Source organism: Dermacentor silvarum, chromosome 1 (genome assembly GCF_013339745.2).
Source record: "Dermacentor silvarum isolate Dsil-2018 chromosome 1, BIME_Dsil_1.4, whole genome shotgun sequence".
In the NCBI taxonomy this organism is placed as follows: Eukaryota; Metazoa; Arthropoda; class Arachnida; order Ixodida; family Ixodidae; genus Dermacentor; species Dermacentor silvarum.
Genome location: NC_051154.1, coordinates 232,649,524 through 232,665,182, shown reverse-complemented (window position 1 = coordinate 232,665,182; position 15,659 = coordinate 232,649,524). Strand labels below are relative to the sequence as shown.

General features: G+C 44.3%; 1 protein-coding gene across 1 annotated transcript in view; it reads left to right on the top strand.

Moving 5' to 3' along the window:
* The first annotated feature begins 7,340 nt into the window (after positions 1–7,340).
* Positions 7,341–15,659, top strand: part of LOC119437724 (G protein pathway suppressor 2) — a 38,816-nt gene continuing 30,497 nt past the window's right edge. The window contains exon 1 of the mRNA XM_037704700.2: positions 7,341–7,517. The gene's annotated coding sequence lies outside the window, so the exon portion shown is untranslated. The remainder of the gene's footprint in view (positions 7,518–15,659) is intronic.

Below are 15,659 nucleotides of genomic sequence, written 5' to 3'. Positions count from 1 at the left end.
CTGCCTGAGGCGGAAGTATCGAATTTAACATAGAAAGCAGATTACGAGTTTTCGTTTGTGTCTCCCTTAATCACAGCAGAGTTGTTCTTCACTTCATGAAAACCGAAGAAAAAAAGAAAACAAAACAATTTCGACGTTTTCCGCAATCGACCACTGATTCTTTACGATAGCACTATCTCTTCTTTTGGTTCCGTTCTATCAAAGTTCGCCTCTACTTAATAAATCTTGCTTCCAGTTTTGAAGTCACTTTATTTTTCCTCCTGCTCCCACTTTGTTCGAGCCAAAGCAACAAAAGCGATGGGGAGCAAGCCGCACATGCAATCTGCACGAAACCTCAACTCTCTCACTTTGAAATAAAACGTCTCACTCATACGAATTAAGCATTTCAAGGAGGGTCTCTCCTCTAGAGCAACTTTCATTTTTTTCTAACACGTTTAAGCAAGATGACATTCCAGTTTTTGAAGCCCGAGTATGGTGCACGAATTGCGTACTCTTCGAATGCGTAAGCTTTTCTCACCTCCCCGAACGCATTTCTGATAGCTCGTGAATGCCTGCCACTCTCCGCTAAGGAAGGGCATTCGCCCGACGCAAGAAGTTCGGACGACGAACGTTGTACAGAAAAGTGTGCGTATGCGTTCGACCTCGTAATGACGAACCAGCCGCACGTGGGACCATCATCATTTGGAGTACCCCTCCCCCCCTAAGCAGTTGAGGGCCGCACGTATTCTTCGCAGTCGTCATCAACAGCAGCAGCGGCAGCGCTATATGCAGAAACAGTGAGCACACGTGTGAGGTATACAGAGCCAGTTTGCGGCCCATTACGCAATCCGACCATGAAAGCCGGCCATATATTATGCGCTATAAACAGAAAAAAAAGGTGCTTCGAACGAGTACTGCTAACCCCTCCCTCTTTTGTGTCCTCGGGCATTTTTTCCAAGTGTAAAGAGTTGCACGAACGAAGAGCGACGCCAGCAGCGAAGACCCCTTGGAGCGATGTCATCGCAAAAAGACATTGACAGCTAAAGCGAGAAAAAAAAAAGTAATGAATACGAACAAAGAGCTTCAGTTAACCTCGCCCGTGAAGCGAGTCGTGGTCGGATGTTAGTAGTTCGCGGAACTCACGCGCACGTTTTCTTGGTTTTGCCTCTTGACTAGGCTTTCCCTCCGAGTTCGGTGACCGCACCAACTCTCTCTTTGGGTTTCTTTACTATAATGAAAACGTTGAACGGAAGCTCCCGAGAAGGCGATACCGTAGGTTTCTTTTATCTTTCACTGCGTTCGTAGTTTTCGCCTGCCATCAGAATGAGGGCGATAACATTTCGCATGACCCGCGTGGTCGCGCCGCCAGAGGATACCCGCGGCACGACCTGAGAGCGCGCCGCGTCCTGTAAGCGTATAATGGGAGAGCAAGAGGACGCGACCCACGTTTTGCATATATGTATTTTTAGAAAACGTTAAGGCTTCCACTACACATGTCACAAACAACCGGCTCCGGGCTCACGCTCAAAACTCATTAACAAACCGAGTTGTCACTGCGCGCAGCTATCCATTCCATCATTGACCGATACACATCTGGACGCTGCGAGATATTACTGTACGCAAAGCTTCAACCCCAGGCGATACGCGTGACCTCAAACGAGCCAACCCAAGTTTAATTAGGGTTGCTGTTCGTAATGCATTCACGCAAAACGTGGTTTTCGATGAGGGGCGTCCGTGAACACAGTTAAGCTTGCCCGTCGTCTTTGGACTGTGCCATCCGTCTTTCTCTTTATCGCGCTGTTAGTCAGGTTAGGTTCGCCCACACAGAACCTTCCGATCATGTCTAGTATTTACGTGCCAGTTTAATTTGTCTTTTTGCCTCAGCATGTCTTGCGCACACATGCGTTCTTCGGGCGTGGTTTGGTTTATTTACTTGTATAAGCAGACATAGATGATGTGGTACTCTTTGCGCAAAAGCGCATCTTTCAAAAAGTTGCCCTGCTAATCCCATCATCGTGAGCTTAACTTCAAGTTTCAGTAAGCGCATGACGGCATCAATAGCATTTAAATAAAATGGTGGTTTGTAAATTAATAGAGGTAATGACTCTCAATGTACACATGACTCGATCGCAGGGAGCACCGCGCTGCCATTTGCAGCCGCATGTCTCACCGATGACGTGCCATTAATTCGTTAAGAGACCAGCTTTACAGCGTTGTGGTTCATAGCCTGTGCGGCAGACAGCGACTCACCAAATGAAATTACTTAACCTAATTCTATAGCACCGAGATGGCGCACGCATAGTAATCGTGGATGACTAGAACGAGTCCAAGATGATTTAGATTCTAATTCCCTTGCCCACTCCGATAGGTCATCGTGTCGAAGCATCCCGCAACGGACCATTCATTTTTGACTGCACCACCACGGCCTGTGGCTAAAAGAAAGTCAGTGACTTTGGGAATGCATGATCAATCAGCCGTCGCTCTGAAAGGGCTTACTGGCTTAGAATGAGTTCCTTCGTTTGTAGCGTGTATGTACAGGCAGTGTGGTGGCCCGGAGCACAGGACCACCGCATTGTAAATATTCGATTTTCATCACAAAAAAAGAAAAGAAGAGAAGGAAAACAGTTGGCGAAAGATATCGCATTAGTAATAAATGATCTTTGGAGTTGATGAAAATGACAGCAAAATTATTATTATTATTATAATGACCAGGATTTATTAAAAGATCTAACCAGAGCCACAAATAAGGTGCTCGCGCTTTTAGACACCTATCGTCGTAGAGCCTTCTAAAAAGTTCGGATAACTATAAATACCCCCAAGAAGAAAACAAAGCGCTGTTATTCCGTGCAGAAAGCAAAGTTGTTACAGAACAGATGCATGTGGGACGCGTCTATGGGACTGGACAATAGATAAAAATCTTTCATGCCTAAATATGAGACGGCCCACATTTGTCCGTGGCCAATCTCGCTCAGTGTTAGATTTGACGTTTTCTAGCACAAGTATTGCCGTGACATCTTGGACTACGATTGATTTCTCTACAAACAGTGATCATCTCCCAGTATACTTCGAAATTGCATGCCCATTAACATCAGTTGAGCGACAAGACAGAATATTTGTTAATTGCAAAAAATTTAAAGACTGCTTACACTCTTCCATTGCGTCATTAACTAATATTAATGACGAAGAAATTGGCTTGAAAATTTGTTCAGCGTTACAGATGTCCCGACAAAAGTCTGAATTCGTAATTCAGACAGCTAAACGTACATCATCTAGTCCCTGGTGGAACAATGAGTGCTCACGAGTTTATCGCAGAAGAAAAGCTGCTTGGAAAAAACTTCTACATAATCAGAGCCCACAAAATTGGAAAGATTGTCAATATATTTCGGCAACCTTCAAACGCACTGTCAAACACGCAAAAGATGAGTACGATAAAAAACATTTTGACTATCTATCTGAATCCAAAAACAAACGTGCTTTATTTTATTTCCTTCGATCTAGAAACAGACTCCCACTGAGCGTTAATGTAGACTCAATTGTCTATACCGCACAGGAAATGCAGGAGTCCTTAGACCTATTGGCTAAAGGATTGGAGAGCCGGTTCACAACGCGTCTTCCAAATTCTGTTCTTACTCCTACATTCTCGGACTACAAAGAGATATCCTATTCGGAACTAGCACAGGTCATGTTACGGTTACCAACTACAGCGCCTGGCCCGGATGGAATAACAAATGCAATGTTAAAAATTTTCTTCCAAGAAGCCCCACGTGAGCTTCTGAAGTTGCTAAATTACTCTATTAGCAATGCATGGATTCCACATGAATGGAAGATCGCCAAAATTATTCCGTTACTTAAAAAGCAAGGGGCAGGGTATACTATCGACAACATCAGACCAATTGCGTTGACATCAAACATAGCAAAACTTATTGAAAGAGTGCTTCACGGGCATATAATGAAGTTTATTGATGAAAATCGATTGTTGAGTCCTTGTCTAATTGGATTTAGATCTGGCTATTCAATATGGCACGCGCGTGTAGACCTTGAAAGTCGCATTAACATCGCCAGACAGAAAAAACAATATGCGGCGTTAGCTACTTTAGATATATGTAAAGCCTATGACAGCATTGAACATGCAATTTTAACAAATCGGTTACAGGGCCATGGCTTTCCAGGATATATTGTAGCATGGGTGCATGAATTTTTGAAAGACAGAGAATTCTTTTGTTTTCGAAGCGGCTATTCATCTGGTAAACACAAGCAAACAAGAGGTGTGCCTCAGGGATCGGTACTTTCACCAATATTATTTAATATTTTACTGAGCGGAATCCCCGTTCACCCAGGTGTCAGTACCTACGTTTATGCTGACGACATCGCCTTTTTTGGTATGGCTAGTGACCTATACTCCCTTTACGAAATTTTGCAGTCCTATCTAAAGAAACTGGAAGGCTGGCTGGATAGCTTACACTTAAACCTGAATGCTAATAAGTGTGCTATCCTTGTTTTCCCCGTTAAAGACCCAGTATACATATCGCTTAACTATCATCTCGAAGATATCCCACAAGTACAGTCACTGAAGTACCTTGGAGTTATCTATAACGGAAATCTTAACTGGCAGCCGCATATTGAGTATCTTGCAACAAAAGGAGCTCGTACAATGGGCATTTTGCGCAAGTTAAGCAATCGAAGAACAGGTATGAGAAGAAAATCCCTTTTGATGGTATATAAAATGTACGTTCATCCAGTATTAGAATTTGGCTGTGTTTTATTCTCAGGTGTTCCGTCATACAAGCTTCGGCCGCTAGTTTTATTAGAGCGAGAGGCGCTACGTCTGTGCTTAGGCCTTCCAAAATACGTTGCAAATGCCGTATTATATCTGGAAGCGAGAATCCCACCTATTATATGCCGATTTCACCTTCTGACCGTTCAGACTTTCTTACGACTATATGAATCACCATTAAGCCGTCCTCAAATAATTTTCATCTCCGATCCACAATTATTTTTTCCCGTTCATTGGCCCAAGTTTCATACACCACAAATTATATTTGTGCAAAAATTACTTGAACCACTAAATGTGCAAATTCGCGATGTGCTTCCTAACAATACGCATTCAAATTACCTGGATATCAGGTTCGACGATATTTTCCCAAACCACGCAAAACTACTACCTTACAGCATCTTAAACGCCATGTTACAAGACCACCTAAGCTCCCTAGGAACAAATATTATCATTGCAACAGATGCATCACAGAGCGAGGAAAAGACTGGCATTGGGATATTTTGTCCTGCACTCGACTGGTCTTTTTCTTTAAGATTGCCCGATTTTGTGCCTATTTTTCTGGCCGAGTTTTTAGCAGTAATCCTAGCTTTACGTAAATTAGACCAAACGACTACAACAGCTGCTATCCTTACTGACTCCCTTTCTGTTTGCTCTTCCCTTACCGCCACTAATGATTCACCTATGCTAAAACTATTTTACTTGCTATATATAGTTCCTGCCAATGTGCAATGTGTTCATTTGATTTGGGTACCTGGTCATAAAGGGTTGTTTTTTAATGAAACTGCCGATTCACTGGCAAAGACCTCACTTTCCGGCCCTGTTCTTCCCATTCTACCAGTGACTGCACACATCACGGCGGCTAGATTTCGGATGCGATCAATTAGAAAAGCCTTATCAAACCCAGTTCTGACTGCTTCTCCAGATTATAAGCACCTGATATTTCCCTGGCGTAGCGAATCCTGTAACACAAAGATGCTTGAGGTCTCTCTCACCAAATTACGTTGCCGTATACCCTCCCTAAATTTCTACTTACACAGGTCGGGTTTGGTTCCCTCCCCCCTCTGCCCGTTTTGTAATGAGGAAGAGACGATACACCACTTTCTTCTATCTTGTCGCCGCTTTACTGCGGCAAGAAAACGATTGTTGGAAATACCTTTTCGAAGGCTTGGCCTGGACTTAACAGAACCTAATATTCTTTCGTTCGGGGCGTCCACTTTGGGATTCAGCCACAGGGATGCTTGCTTCGCCGTCCAAACGTTCCTTACAGACTCCAAACGAATACCCTGCTAAATTCTATCCTTTTTTTTGTACTTTCAAATTAATGATTACTCATTCGATATGACTTTCTTGATTTACTTTAACATATAACTCTACGCTGTTCAATACTAATTTCATAGATATTCGGAAATGTATCCTCCATATTAATTTGGAATAATCCACCCATTTCTTGGCCAATCCCCCTCCGTGGGTAGGAGCCACAGGCGTGATAGGCTACAACAACAACAACAACAACAACAAAGTTGTTAAAGTGGGCATCGGGTTCAAGTGGGACCATTTCGGTGCTACTAATGTTGACTATGTGCCTGCAATAATATGCCCTGGCCTATTTGTTTGAAGAAATTGTGTTCTGTGGCTCGCTTGCTGGAACGGATAAGTTCAAGGAGCCCGAGGTCCGTGATTCGTTTCCCGGCCACATTCCGATTAGGGCGAACGCAAAAAACGCTCGTGTACTGTGCTTTGCGTGCACGTTAACGAGTTTGGTGCAAGACGACGATGGCAGCTGCACATGCTGCACGACGCGGGAAATAAGAGAGCATGAGGCTTGGTGGATGCCGCTGCCGGTTCGCTCGCGAATTCTGCTTCTTTTTCTTCTGCCACAAACCCTCGTGCTATCTCATTTCCCGCGTCGTGCCGCATGTGCAGCTGCCATCGTCGTTTTTCACCCCACTACCCCTCACTCAAGAAAGTTGTTTCAGTTTACACAACTTTGCCATGCAGAGTGGGCTTGCACTATAGCGCACACAGTAGACACTTCACAGATTGCACACAGTTCGCACATCATTAAAAAAAAAGCACGTGCTTGTATATAAGCACTAACAGGACATAAATACACACATATAAGCTTGAAGAACTACGAAACTCTGCTTAGGTAGTCTGCTCCAATATTGTCACTGCCTTTGATGTATTCGACAGTGAAGTCATGTTCCATAATCAATAAAATCCAGCGCAATACCCTGTTGTTCACACGGCTTGACGGAGTTTATGTATGAGAGTGGTTCATGGTCCGTTTGCAGTAGGAAGCGCTTGCCCAATATGTGCGCTTGCCCAATACCCAATAATGTGTGAACTGTGTGCAATCTGTGAACTGTCTACTGTGCGTGCCATGTGCCAGCGCAACGAGTCCTCCTGCTGCAAGCCCACTCTGCATGGTATAGTTGTTTAAACTGAAACAACTTTCTTGTGTGAGGCGTAGTGTGGTGAAAGACGACGACGATGGCAGCTACACATGCGGCACGACGCGGTAAATGAGATAGCACGAGGGTTGGTGGAAGAAGAAAAAGAGGCAGAATTCACGAGCGAACGCGCAGCAGCAGCTATCCAGTCAACGTCCTACCCGTGTCCTGTGGAACGCCGGTCCTCTGCCCTCGGAGTTCGGGTACTACCAGCGATCCTGAGCCACCCCCCGAGTGGCTTGTAGCCACATCGTCGCCACCACTGACCCGGTCGATCCCCAAGGTGCCTCCGCAGCGAGCGTCGTGTTTTGGTAAGCAAAAAAAGGTTGCTACCACACGTGAATTAGAGCATGGCACGGGCTCGGGCTTACCAGAAAACCCGGGCCGGGCCGGGCCGGGCCGGGTAGGGCATTTTTTTTTTCACGGGCTCGTTCCGGGCTCGGGCCACGGCATTTTGACCGTGGCCCGGGCCGGGCTCGGGTATTTTGACGCAGGCCCGGGCCGGGCTCGGACTTTCTGGTGGTGTGCTTGTAACGTGCAGCGAGTTATCCTCGCGCGTCTCGACTCTGAAAACCTGTTGCCCCGGCGCAGCTGGAAGCTAGCAGTGCTACCCCTGTGTACTTCCCTTTTCTTCTCCGTCGTATTTTGCGCTGTTTGAACATAATGTAAAAGTCCAGAAACACAGAAGTCGCCTAAAACCAAGGGATGCCATGGTATTCCTTACCTAAATCAATGTAATTAACGCTTTCAGCGCGGTGCAAGCGCGTTCACGACTTGCTGATTCTTCAAAGGCGAATTGGTAAATCGATGACTGGTAAGATAATTCGTCACGCGGCTGAAATATGGCACTGCATCCATCCATGATTGCACGCATGTTCTCAGCCGGCCGCCTAGCAGCAGCGCAATACGCTACACCATGGAGGAACGAGAAGCCTTCTTCCTCCATTTACTCCATCCATGCGCTGCGCTCACGACCGGGCATGGCCAGGTCGTGGCTGCGCTTCGGCTAGAATGCACTAGAATACGGTTCAGTAGGACGAGCGGCTGCGGCGGCGCATGCTTTGCAGTGAGGCGCCCGACGTGGAAAAATACTGTGGCGGCGCTGCGATAGAAGTATATTGGGCCACATCAAGGTCGCGCCGTTAGAAACTGCTGGCGATACTGCTCGGCAGGGTCATTCGTACTACTTCGCGCGCTGGTATTTGCGTTCAGACCGCTCAAATGGTGTTCATAATTACATATGACACGTATTTATGCCTTAAGAATAAATTACTTTCATTCTCTTCTTTATTTTATTTTGTTTTAATCCCGCTCGGTGATCTTTTTCAGTCTCGGGCCGTGTTCGGCCTAAGATAAAGGGGTGGCGGGCCGGGCCAGGCGGGTAACGTAGATTTTTTCCGGGCCCGGGCCGGGCCCGGGTCTCGCCATACAATTGTTGGTCGGGCTCGGGCGGGCAGCCCAACGTAAGAACGGGCCCGGGTCGGGCCCGGGCTGAAAAAATCGGCCCGTGCAGTGCTCTAGCGTGAATGAACTCGGTTGGGCCGTATGCCACGACCCCCGGACCTCACGGGTCAGTGGGCGAACGACTGGAACTGTGTAGTATTCCGCGTCGCGGGACTTCGCACGTTAGGAGATAATCTTAATCTGTGCTAGAGAATCTTGTTTGTGTCTGTGTAAGAGTGCACTGTTAAATGTATGTCCGCCTGTGCAATACGTCTTATTATCGCCTTCGACTCCTTCCTCACCGCGCACGACGCCCACAAACGTGACGGCCAAGATTATTACTCTACAAGGAACTTCAAAAAGTCAAATGAACCTCCGCTACGTCATTCCTCGTAACGCACTGTGCAGTTTATGGATGTTAAACCACCTAATTTCAATTTGTTCAAGTTTTCCTCACACTGTTGCATTCACGTCGCAACACGTTTGCTTTTACCTCAAAAGGTAATGTTGCGGCTATGCAGCTCCCCTTTTCTGTTAACATTATACGTTATTGTTATCTGGCCTCGGGGAGGTGAAAACAGATAGGAGTATACCCAGTATCTTTTAGGCTGCAGAATACCGTCGGTCTAATTGTCGATGCGCCCTCTGATGCACACAAAAACCCAACCTGTAGCCGGCTCGTACAAATCAGTAGTTAATATACGATACAATAAAAATTATAAATAAAAAAAAACTTTATTGAAGGAATGGGATCATCTGATCTGAACGCAAAAAGTAATATTTAGAGGTCATCGACGACTATTTCCAGTGTAAGCGAGAAGCCTGAAAGAACGAACGAACGAGCGAGCGAGAGAGAGGACGCGTTTTCCTTGCTAGGTCCGACCACCGACCATCGACCGACCACCGACCAAACATGAAAACGGCTTAAAGAGCCAAAGAAAGCTATTGTTTTAATAAGTTTATGGCATGCAAACGTATCACCATTCGCTTATTCCGTGCACACGAACAGATACAGCCAACAGATGGCCCAAATACCAGCTATATTTACCATGCTCAGAACATAGCTGCGCTTTTATCAGTTCTAAGTGTTTCTGTCGATGCCAATTGTGCGTACATGTTTATGTGATATTTTCAAGTAAGCTGTGCGTATAAACATCCTAATGTGAGACATGTTATCTCATGGTGCTGCGGATTTCTCCTCTCAAAATATTTTCATTAATAATTTTAGCCTATGCAACTCTGATTACTGTATATTCATTTTGTCCCTGCGGTTGTACTGTCCAGTTACTTTTCATGATTAACTTTGACAGGTCCCAATCCCCAAAGCTCCTGACAGGCTCCCGCCACAAACCAAGCATTTACTTTCTGTCACCGCTAGTCGCCCCAATCCGCAGATGAACTCCGTCAAACGTATATGGGTTTTTATAAAAGCTGGTAACCCTCTGCGTTTGTACCCCTCGTACTGAAATAAACTGATCGAACATGAGGGCTAGAGTGACGATCTTCTAGATCTTTAAGAAATCTGCGCCACAGACTAGTTTAAAATATTCCTTAGAAAGTATTCACTAGTTAACTAACCGGCAAAACAAAAGCCATGTGGTAGAGCAAAAAGTCTATGGGAACGATACTGCTGTAGTCCTACTCTCCTACGCAGTGTAGCTTTAATTAGCATTATTTTTTTTATTTTTTTATTTTGGTCTGCGTTACGTGGCATGCACTAATAATAGCTCAGATTCGTGTCTATCGCGCCATCTTCCACTTCTTTTCGGCAGTCATATGAACGTCGCATGCTCAAAAAACAATCTGAGACGTAATTTACCAAGTGAGTGTCAGCTGTATGACTTTTTTTTTTTTTTTTTCTTACTCGCTCATCCGGTGCGTCCGACATCCGGGGACGGGCGACTTTTTGCCGCTGCTTTAGCAAAGCCTAGGCACACGTGAAGTTAGCTCGAATTCTGAGAAATGAGTCCGACAGCCCCAGTCGTGACAAGCGGCATTAAACGGTCAGCAGCACGGCACTCGGCGGGGAACCTCCCGATCACGTATTGCCCCCCGCAGCTTTGGTTAAAACGTCTTGACTCTTGACTGCTTCGCGTACGCTCTCTCGCATTTTTCACAGTGCCGTGCCCGGGCTTTGACCAGGCAGTTAGTGTGATGGTTTTTTGACTTCACAGCGGGAAAAAGGGCAGCGATCGACTGGAAAAAATGAAGCCTGTCGTACATCTTTTCTGCGTTGTGCACCTGCCCTGGTGGCGTTTTACTCATGCTCCTTCAGAATCGTGGCATTCTCTTAGTAGTTAGTTATTGCGCCGAACCAGCAACCAGCTGCTTTGACGGGATGAAAAAGATAAAAAGAAAGAAAGAAAAAAAGAAAGACTAGGAGTTAACATCGAAAGTAAAATGCTAGACGTGCAAGACTTAGGTGCCGGCGGGTTTGGAGCTGTCATTTAGCAAAGAATGGAGTTCGGACGGGTATGGCATGCAAGTTAGGCAGACATGGCATCGCGCTGTGCGCGTGACGTCGGGAAAATCCCCGCGTCGGCAAATTGCGCATGTTCTACACTGCACAGCGAGAAAACGGGTGAGCGGAGTGAAAACATCGGCAGCGGAGAAGTGGTTGCGATATATTCGAATGTGTGCGTGAGACGTGCTGCGTCTCAAGGTGATTTGCCGGCTTTAAAGTTAGGCGGCAGAGTTTGTATTTTTAGTTTCTTCCCAACGTACCAGTCAAAGCACGTCTAAACGTTGCCAGCGCGTGCACTGCTAGCTTATAAAAAAACGCATTGCAAGACTCGATGCGAAGCGGTGTTGCTGCTGATTAAGCGCTAAAACATACGGCGTATTTGCACTGAATCACACTCGTGAAAGGAAGATGTGACCTGGTTATGTTATGTTAGATTAACGTCGTATTCATGTCATTCCTGGTCGCCTCACTATGCGAATTAACCTTGGTTACTTCTGTAAAGTACCAGCAAACCATTATTGGCTCATGCATGACAAAAAAAATGAGACCTGTTAGTCTACATGAATGAGAAATAAAAATAAAGCTCTTTCAATGCGATAAGAGCAGGGGAATTGTAACTCCTAGGTGTGTCTATACAGCGGCACGCCACGTCTCGGAGATAACTATAACACAGCTATAGCGTATCTAGCAGCTCCTAAACTTCCCGAGATTTCGATACATAATACACAGGGTGTCCCAACTAGGATGCACCAAGATTTAAAACTATAGATGCCACGTATAGCTGGACAGAACCGAAGTAACGCTGTTTGCCGTCGCTTGGAGATACTCAGGTTATTTTTTGCATTACACCTAATTCTGCCTGTTCCTTCTTGAGTTTCCCGTGCCAAAACCAGTTCTGATGAGGCACGTCGTAGTGGAGGGCTCCGGATAAGTTGTGACGTGACCACCAGGGGTTCTTTAAGGTGCACTACAACGCAAGCACACGGGCGTTTTCGCATTTCGCCTCCATCGAAATGCTAGATAAATTATTAGTCTTAATGAACTTCTGAAATATTATAATTAGATCAAATGTGTCAATGACGAAATTGTAGAGCAGCATGAAAAACTTCTGATACAGCTTTCTATTGCTGAATACGTGCTACATAAGTGTTTTTCCAAGCGTGAAAGAAGCCTGCATAGCCGGCCACTCGAGCATTTTGCGTGTATTCGCGTGCTTCTTTCACGCTCGGAAAAACTTTTATGTAGCGCGTATTGAGCAACAAAAAGTTGTATCAGGAGTTATTCATGTGCTCTACAATTTTCTCATTGACACCTTTAATCTAATTATAATATTTTAGAAGTTAATTTATTAATTAACACTAGTTATGCAATTAGGTGGAACGCAAAAAATAATCTGAGCATCTTCAAGCGACGGCAAACAACATTACTATGGTTCTGTCCAGCTACGTGGCATTAGCATATTTTTTAAACCTTCATGCATGATAGTTGGGACACCCTGCATATACAGGGTGTTTCATTTTAGCTGCACCAAATTTTTAAACATTGCCTGTGGCAGATAGCACAGTTATAATCCTTGATCTAAACTAATTGATGAGGCGGCCATTACGTCCACGAGAAATCAAAACGGCTAATTGAGTAATTAACATAATTACGCTAGTTAACTTTTTAATTAATGATTTTACGGCACATCTTTCAATCTACGGGTTATAGCCGCTGAGTTCGCAAGGCGTATGCACTTGGAACGAATTCTCAGGACTGAACCAGTTTCGAGATATTAATTTTTAACGTGTCCGACGAAATGTATGGGCGTTCCAGTTAACTTTTTGAGGAAAACGTTGTTTTATGCATTGAAGCACAAAGTTAACTGGAACGCCCATGTATTTCGTGGGACACTTTGAAAATTAATATCTCGAAACTGGCACAGTCCTGAGAATTCGTTTCAAGTGGATACGCTATATTTCGTAGATTGAAAGATGTGCCGTAAAGTAAATAATTAAAAAGTTAATTAGCGTAGCAATGTTAATTACTCAATTAAGCGGTTTTATTTCTCGTGGAAGTAATGGCCGCCTCATCGAGTAGTTTAGCTAAGGATTATAATTATGCTATCTGCCACAGGCAATTTTTAAAAATTTGGTGCAGCTAAAGTGAAACACCCTGTATAGCGGGTGTTTCAACGAACAATTTCAAAAAATTTTAAAATTGCCTGTATCAGTTAGCACAATTATAATACATGAGCTGGTATACTCAACGAGGCCGCCATTACTTGGACAAAAATGTGAAATGCATAACTGAATAATTAACAAAAATGCACTAATTTTCAACTAATTACGTTATGGCACATAATGAAATTTACTAATTCCAATGGGGGTGTTCACAAGGCGGATCCACTTGGAACGAATTCTCAGGTTGACACCAGTTTTGAGATTAAATTCCCGAAAATTGCGGAGAAATGCATTGGCGGTCCAGTTACTTTTGTGCTTTATTGCATAAAACAACGCTTTGTTAAGAAATAAAGTGGAACGAGCGCATTTTTACGACAAGTTTGACGGCGCATGTCTCGTAAATGGTGTCATCCAGAGAATTCCTTTCAAGTGGATATGCCGCGCAGTTTCACCCACTAGAATTTGTAAATTGCAATATATGCCATAGGGTAATTCGTTAAATACTTAGTGTTTTTTGTTAATTAGTCTATTATGCATTTCAACTGCTTGTGAAAGTAATGTTCACCTCTTCGAGCAAACCATCTCATGGACCAGAATTGAGCTATCTGTCACAGACAATTAAAAAAAATTGAAGTTGATCGCGGAAACACCCTGTATATACGGTACATTACAATCCTTTTGTAACGAACGTGGAGTTTTGAGAAGCTTATTGCGTGGTTATGAAAAACAACTTGAAGCAGTAAACAATTTTGCAAGCCGCTCTCATTAAGCGGAATGTGAAAAACTACATGAGACTAAATCGACAGTTGCATAAATGCGCCTGACTTGGGAACTGTGATGGAGTTAACACATTCCTGTAGAAATTTGCAGAGGTTTACTACCCTGCAAAGCTTTAACAACTTTAACGTTTTCTTTTTCCGCAGTACTTCCTTATTTATTGCGACCACTTAATAAAGGCGCTTCTTTTCGTCCGCTGTCGTTATTACACCCGAACGGATACAATTTGGAATTTCTATTAGTTCGAAATGCTATGTATATGGTTGGCTGAAGTCAAAGATAATCTCAACAACGTTTACCAATGGTCATGATATGTTGCAAAGAAGAGCACATGAGGCTGCTCGGATCCGACTTTTCAAGTGTTTAGTTTCACGCATAAGCAATACTTGGCAATTCAAAGTACTCAAAAGCGAGAATAACCTCACAAGCAAACAAACACGCTAGAAATACTCTTCCGTAGCTGCTTAGACCCTTTGCGGCGCAGCGGTTACAAACGTCGAGAAAATGTGCGAAAATAAACTTAACGCGCTCCCCTGTAGCCGCCTGATCTCTCTCACCCCCGCCCCCTCTCTGCGAATTATTCTACATTTAATCACCTCCAACGTCAGCGCCTGTATATCGCGCCATTAAAATCGATGCCTTACCTTGAACAGGTCGGTGCTGCCATCTGTGTTAGAAAAAAGGAGGCTTTCTGACCTAGCCGAAAGTTCTGGGGCGCTGTTCCCACTTTTTCGCAGACAATTACGCATAAAACTACAATAAGTGAAAAACAGAAGCGACGTATTTTAGTACGATGCAATCCTGATCACGCTACATCTTTCATTACACTTATTTAGTAGCACCTTAATCTCCTAGATGGCGTTGCCCTACGACAACTTTTTTTCTCCGCCGAACGGGTGAACTTTGTCTCACTACATCGACCAAGCTCTAATTTTCGGCGGCAAAATAATAAACGCCGATTGAAAATATTTGGTTGTTTGACGGAAACCTGTTTCATCAACGCCACGCCGGCATGCAAAATATTGCGGAGGCTTTAACACGCTAGACAAATGAAGCGAATTTGATATCCTTAGAGTTAAAAGAAGGAAGGAAAATGTTTTTAAAGTGGCAGCGTCGAACAATGATTGGACATTCACGTTTGGCTCGATTTGTTGATAGAAATGCGTCTTTATTGGCGTAAGCAAGTCTGGGTTCGTACAGCAAACAATTCCTTTCGCTGATTGTATTCCTTTCGTACCCAGCGCTCACAATTGACCGATCCTGGCGATAACGTAACTGGTACACCGCTCAGACCACTGGCGCAGCGCAAACAGAAAATAATTGCAATATAATCGCTCTATCACCCCGTCATATTCTATGGCTTATATGCATTTCATGGCTACTGCCTTCGCATAGGTTACATGTGAAGTCGTTGGTTAAAAAATGGCCGAAGCTACAGGACCGCTAATGACTCCATGGTCAAATCCAAACCTATATAGAACCAGTGGCCAGAAGTGTACTCAGAATCCCATTAGCGAAAAAAAAAAAAAACATTATTCGGTAACGTTGCTTGGTTCTTCCTGCTGCAAACTGTGTCTAAGATAGGGTTCTTCGAATACTGAGACTTT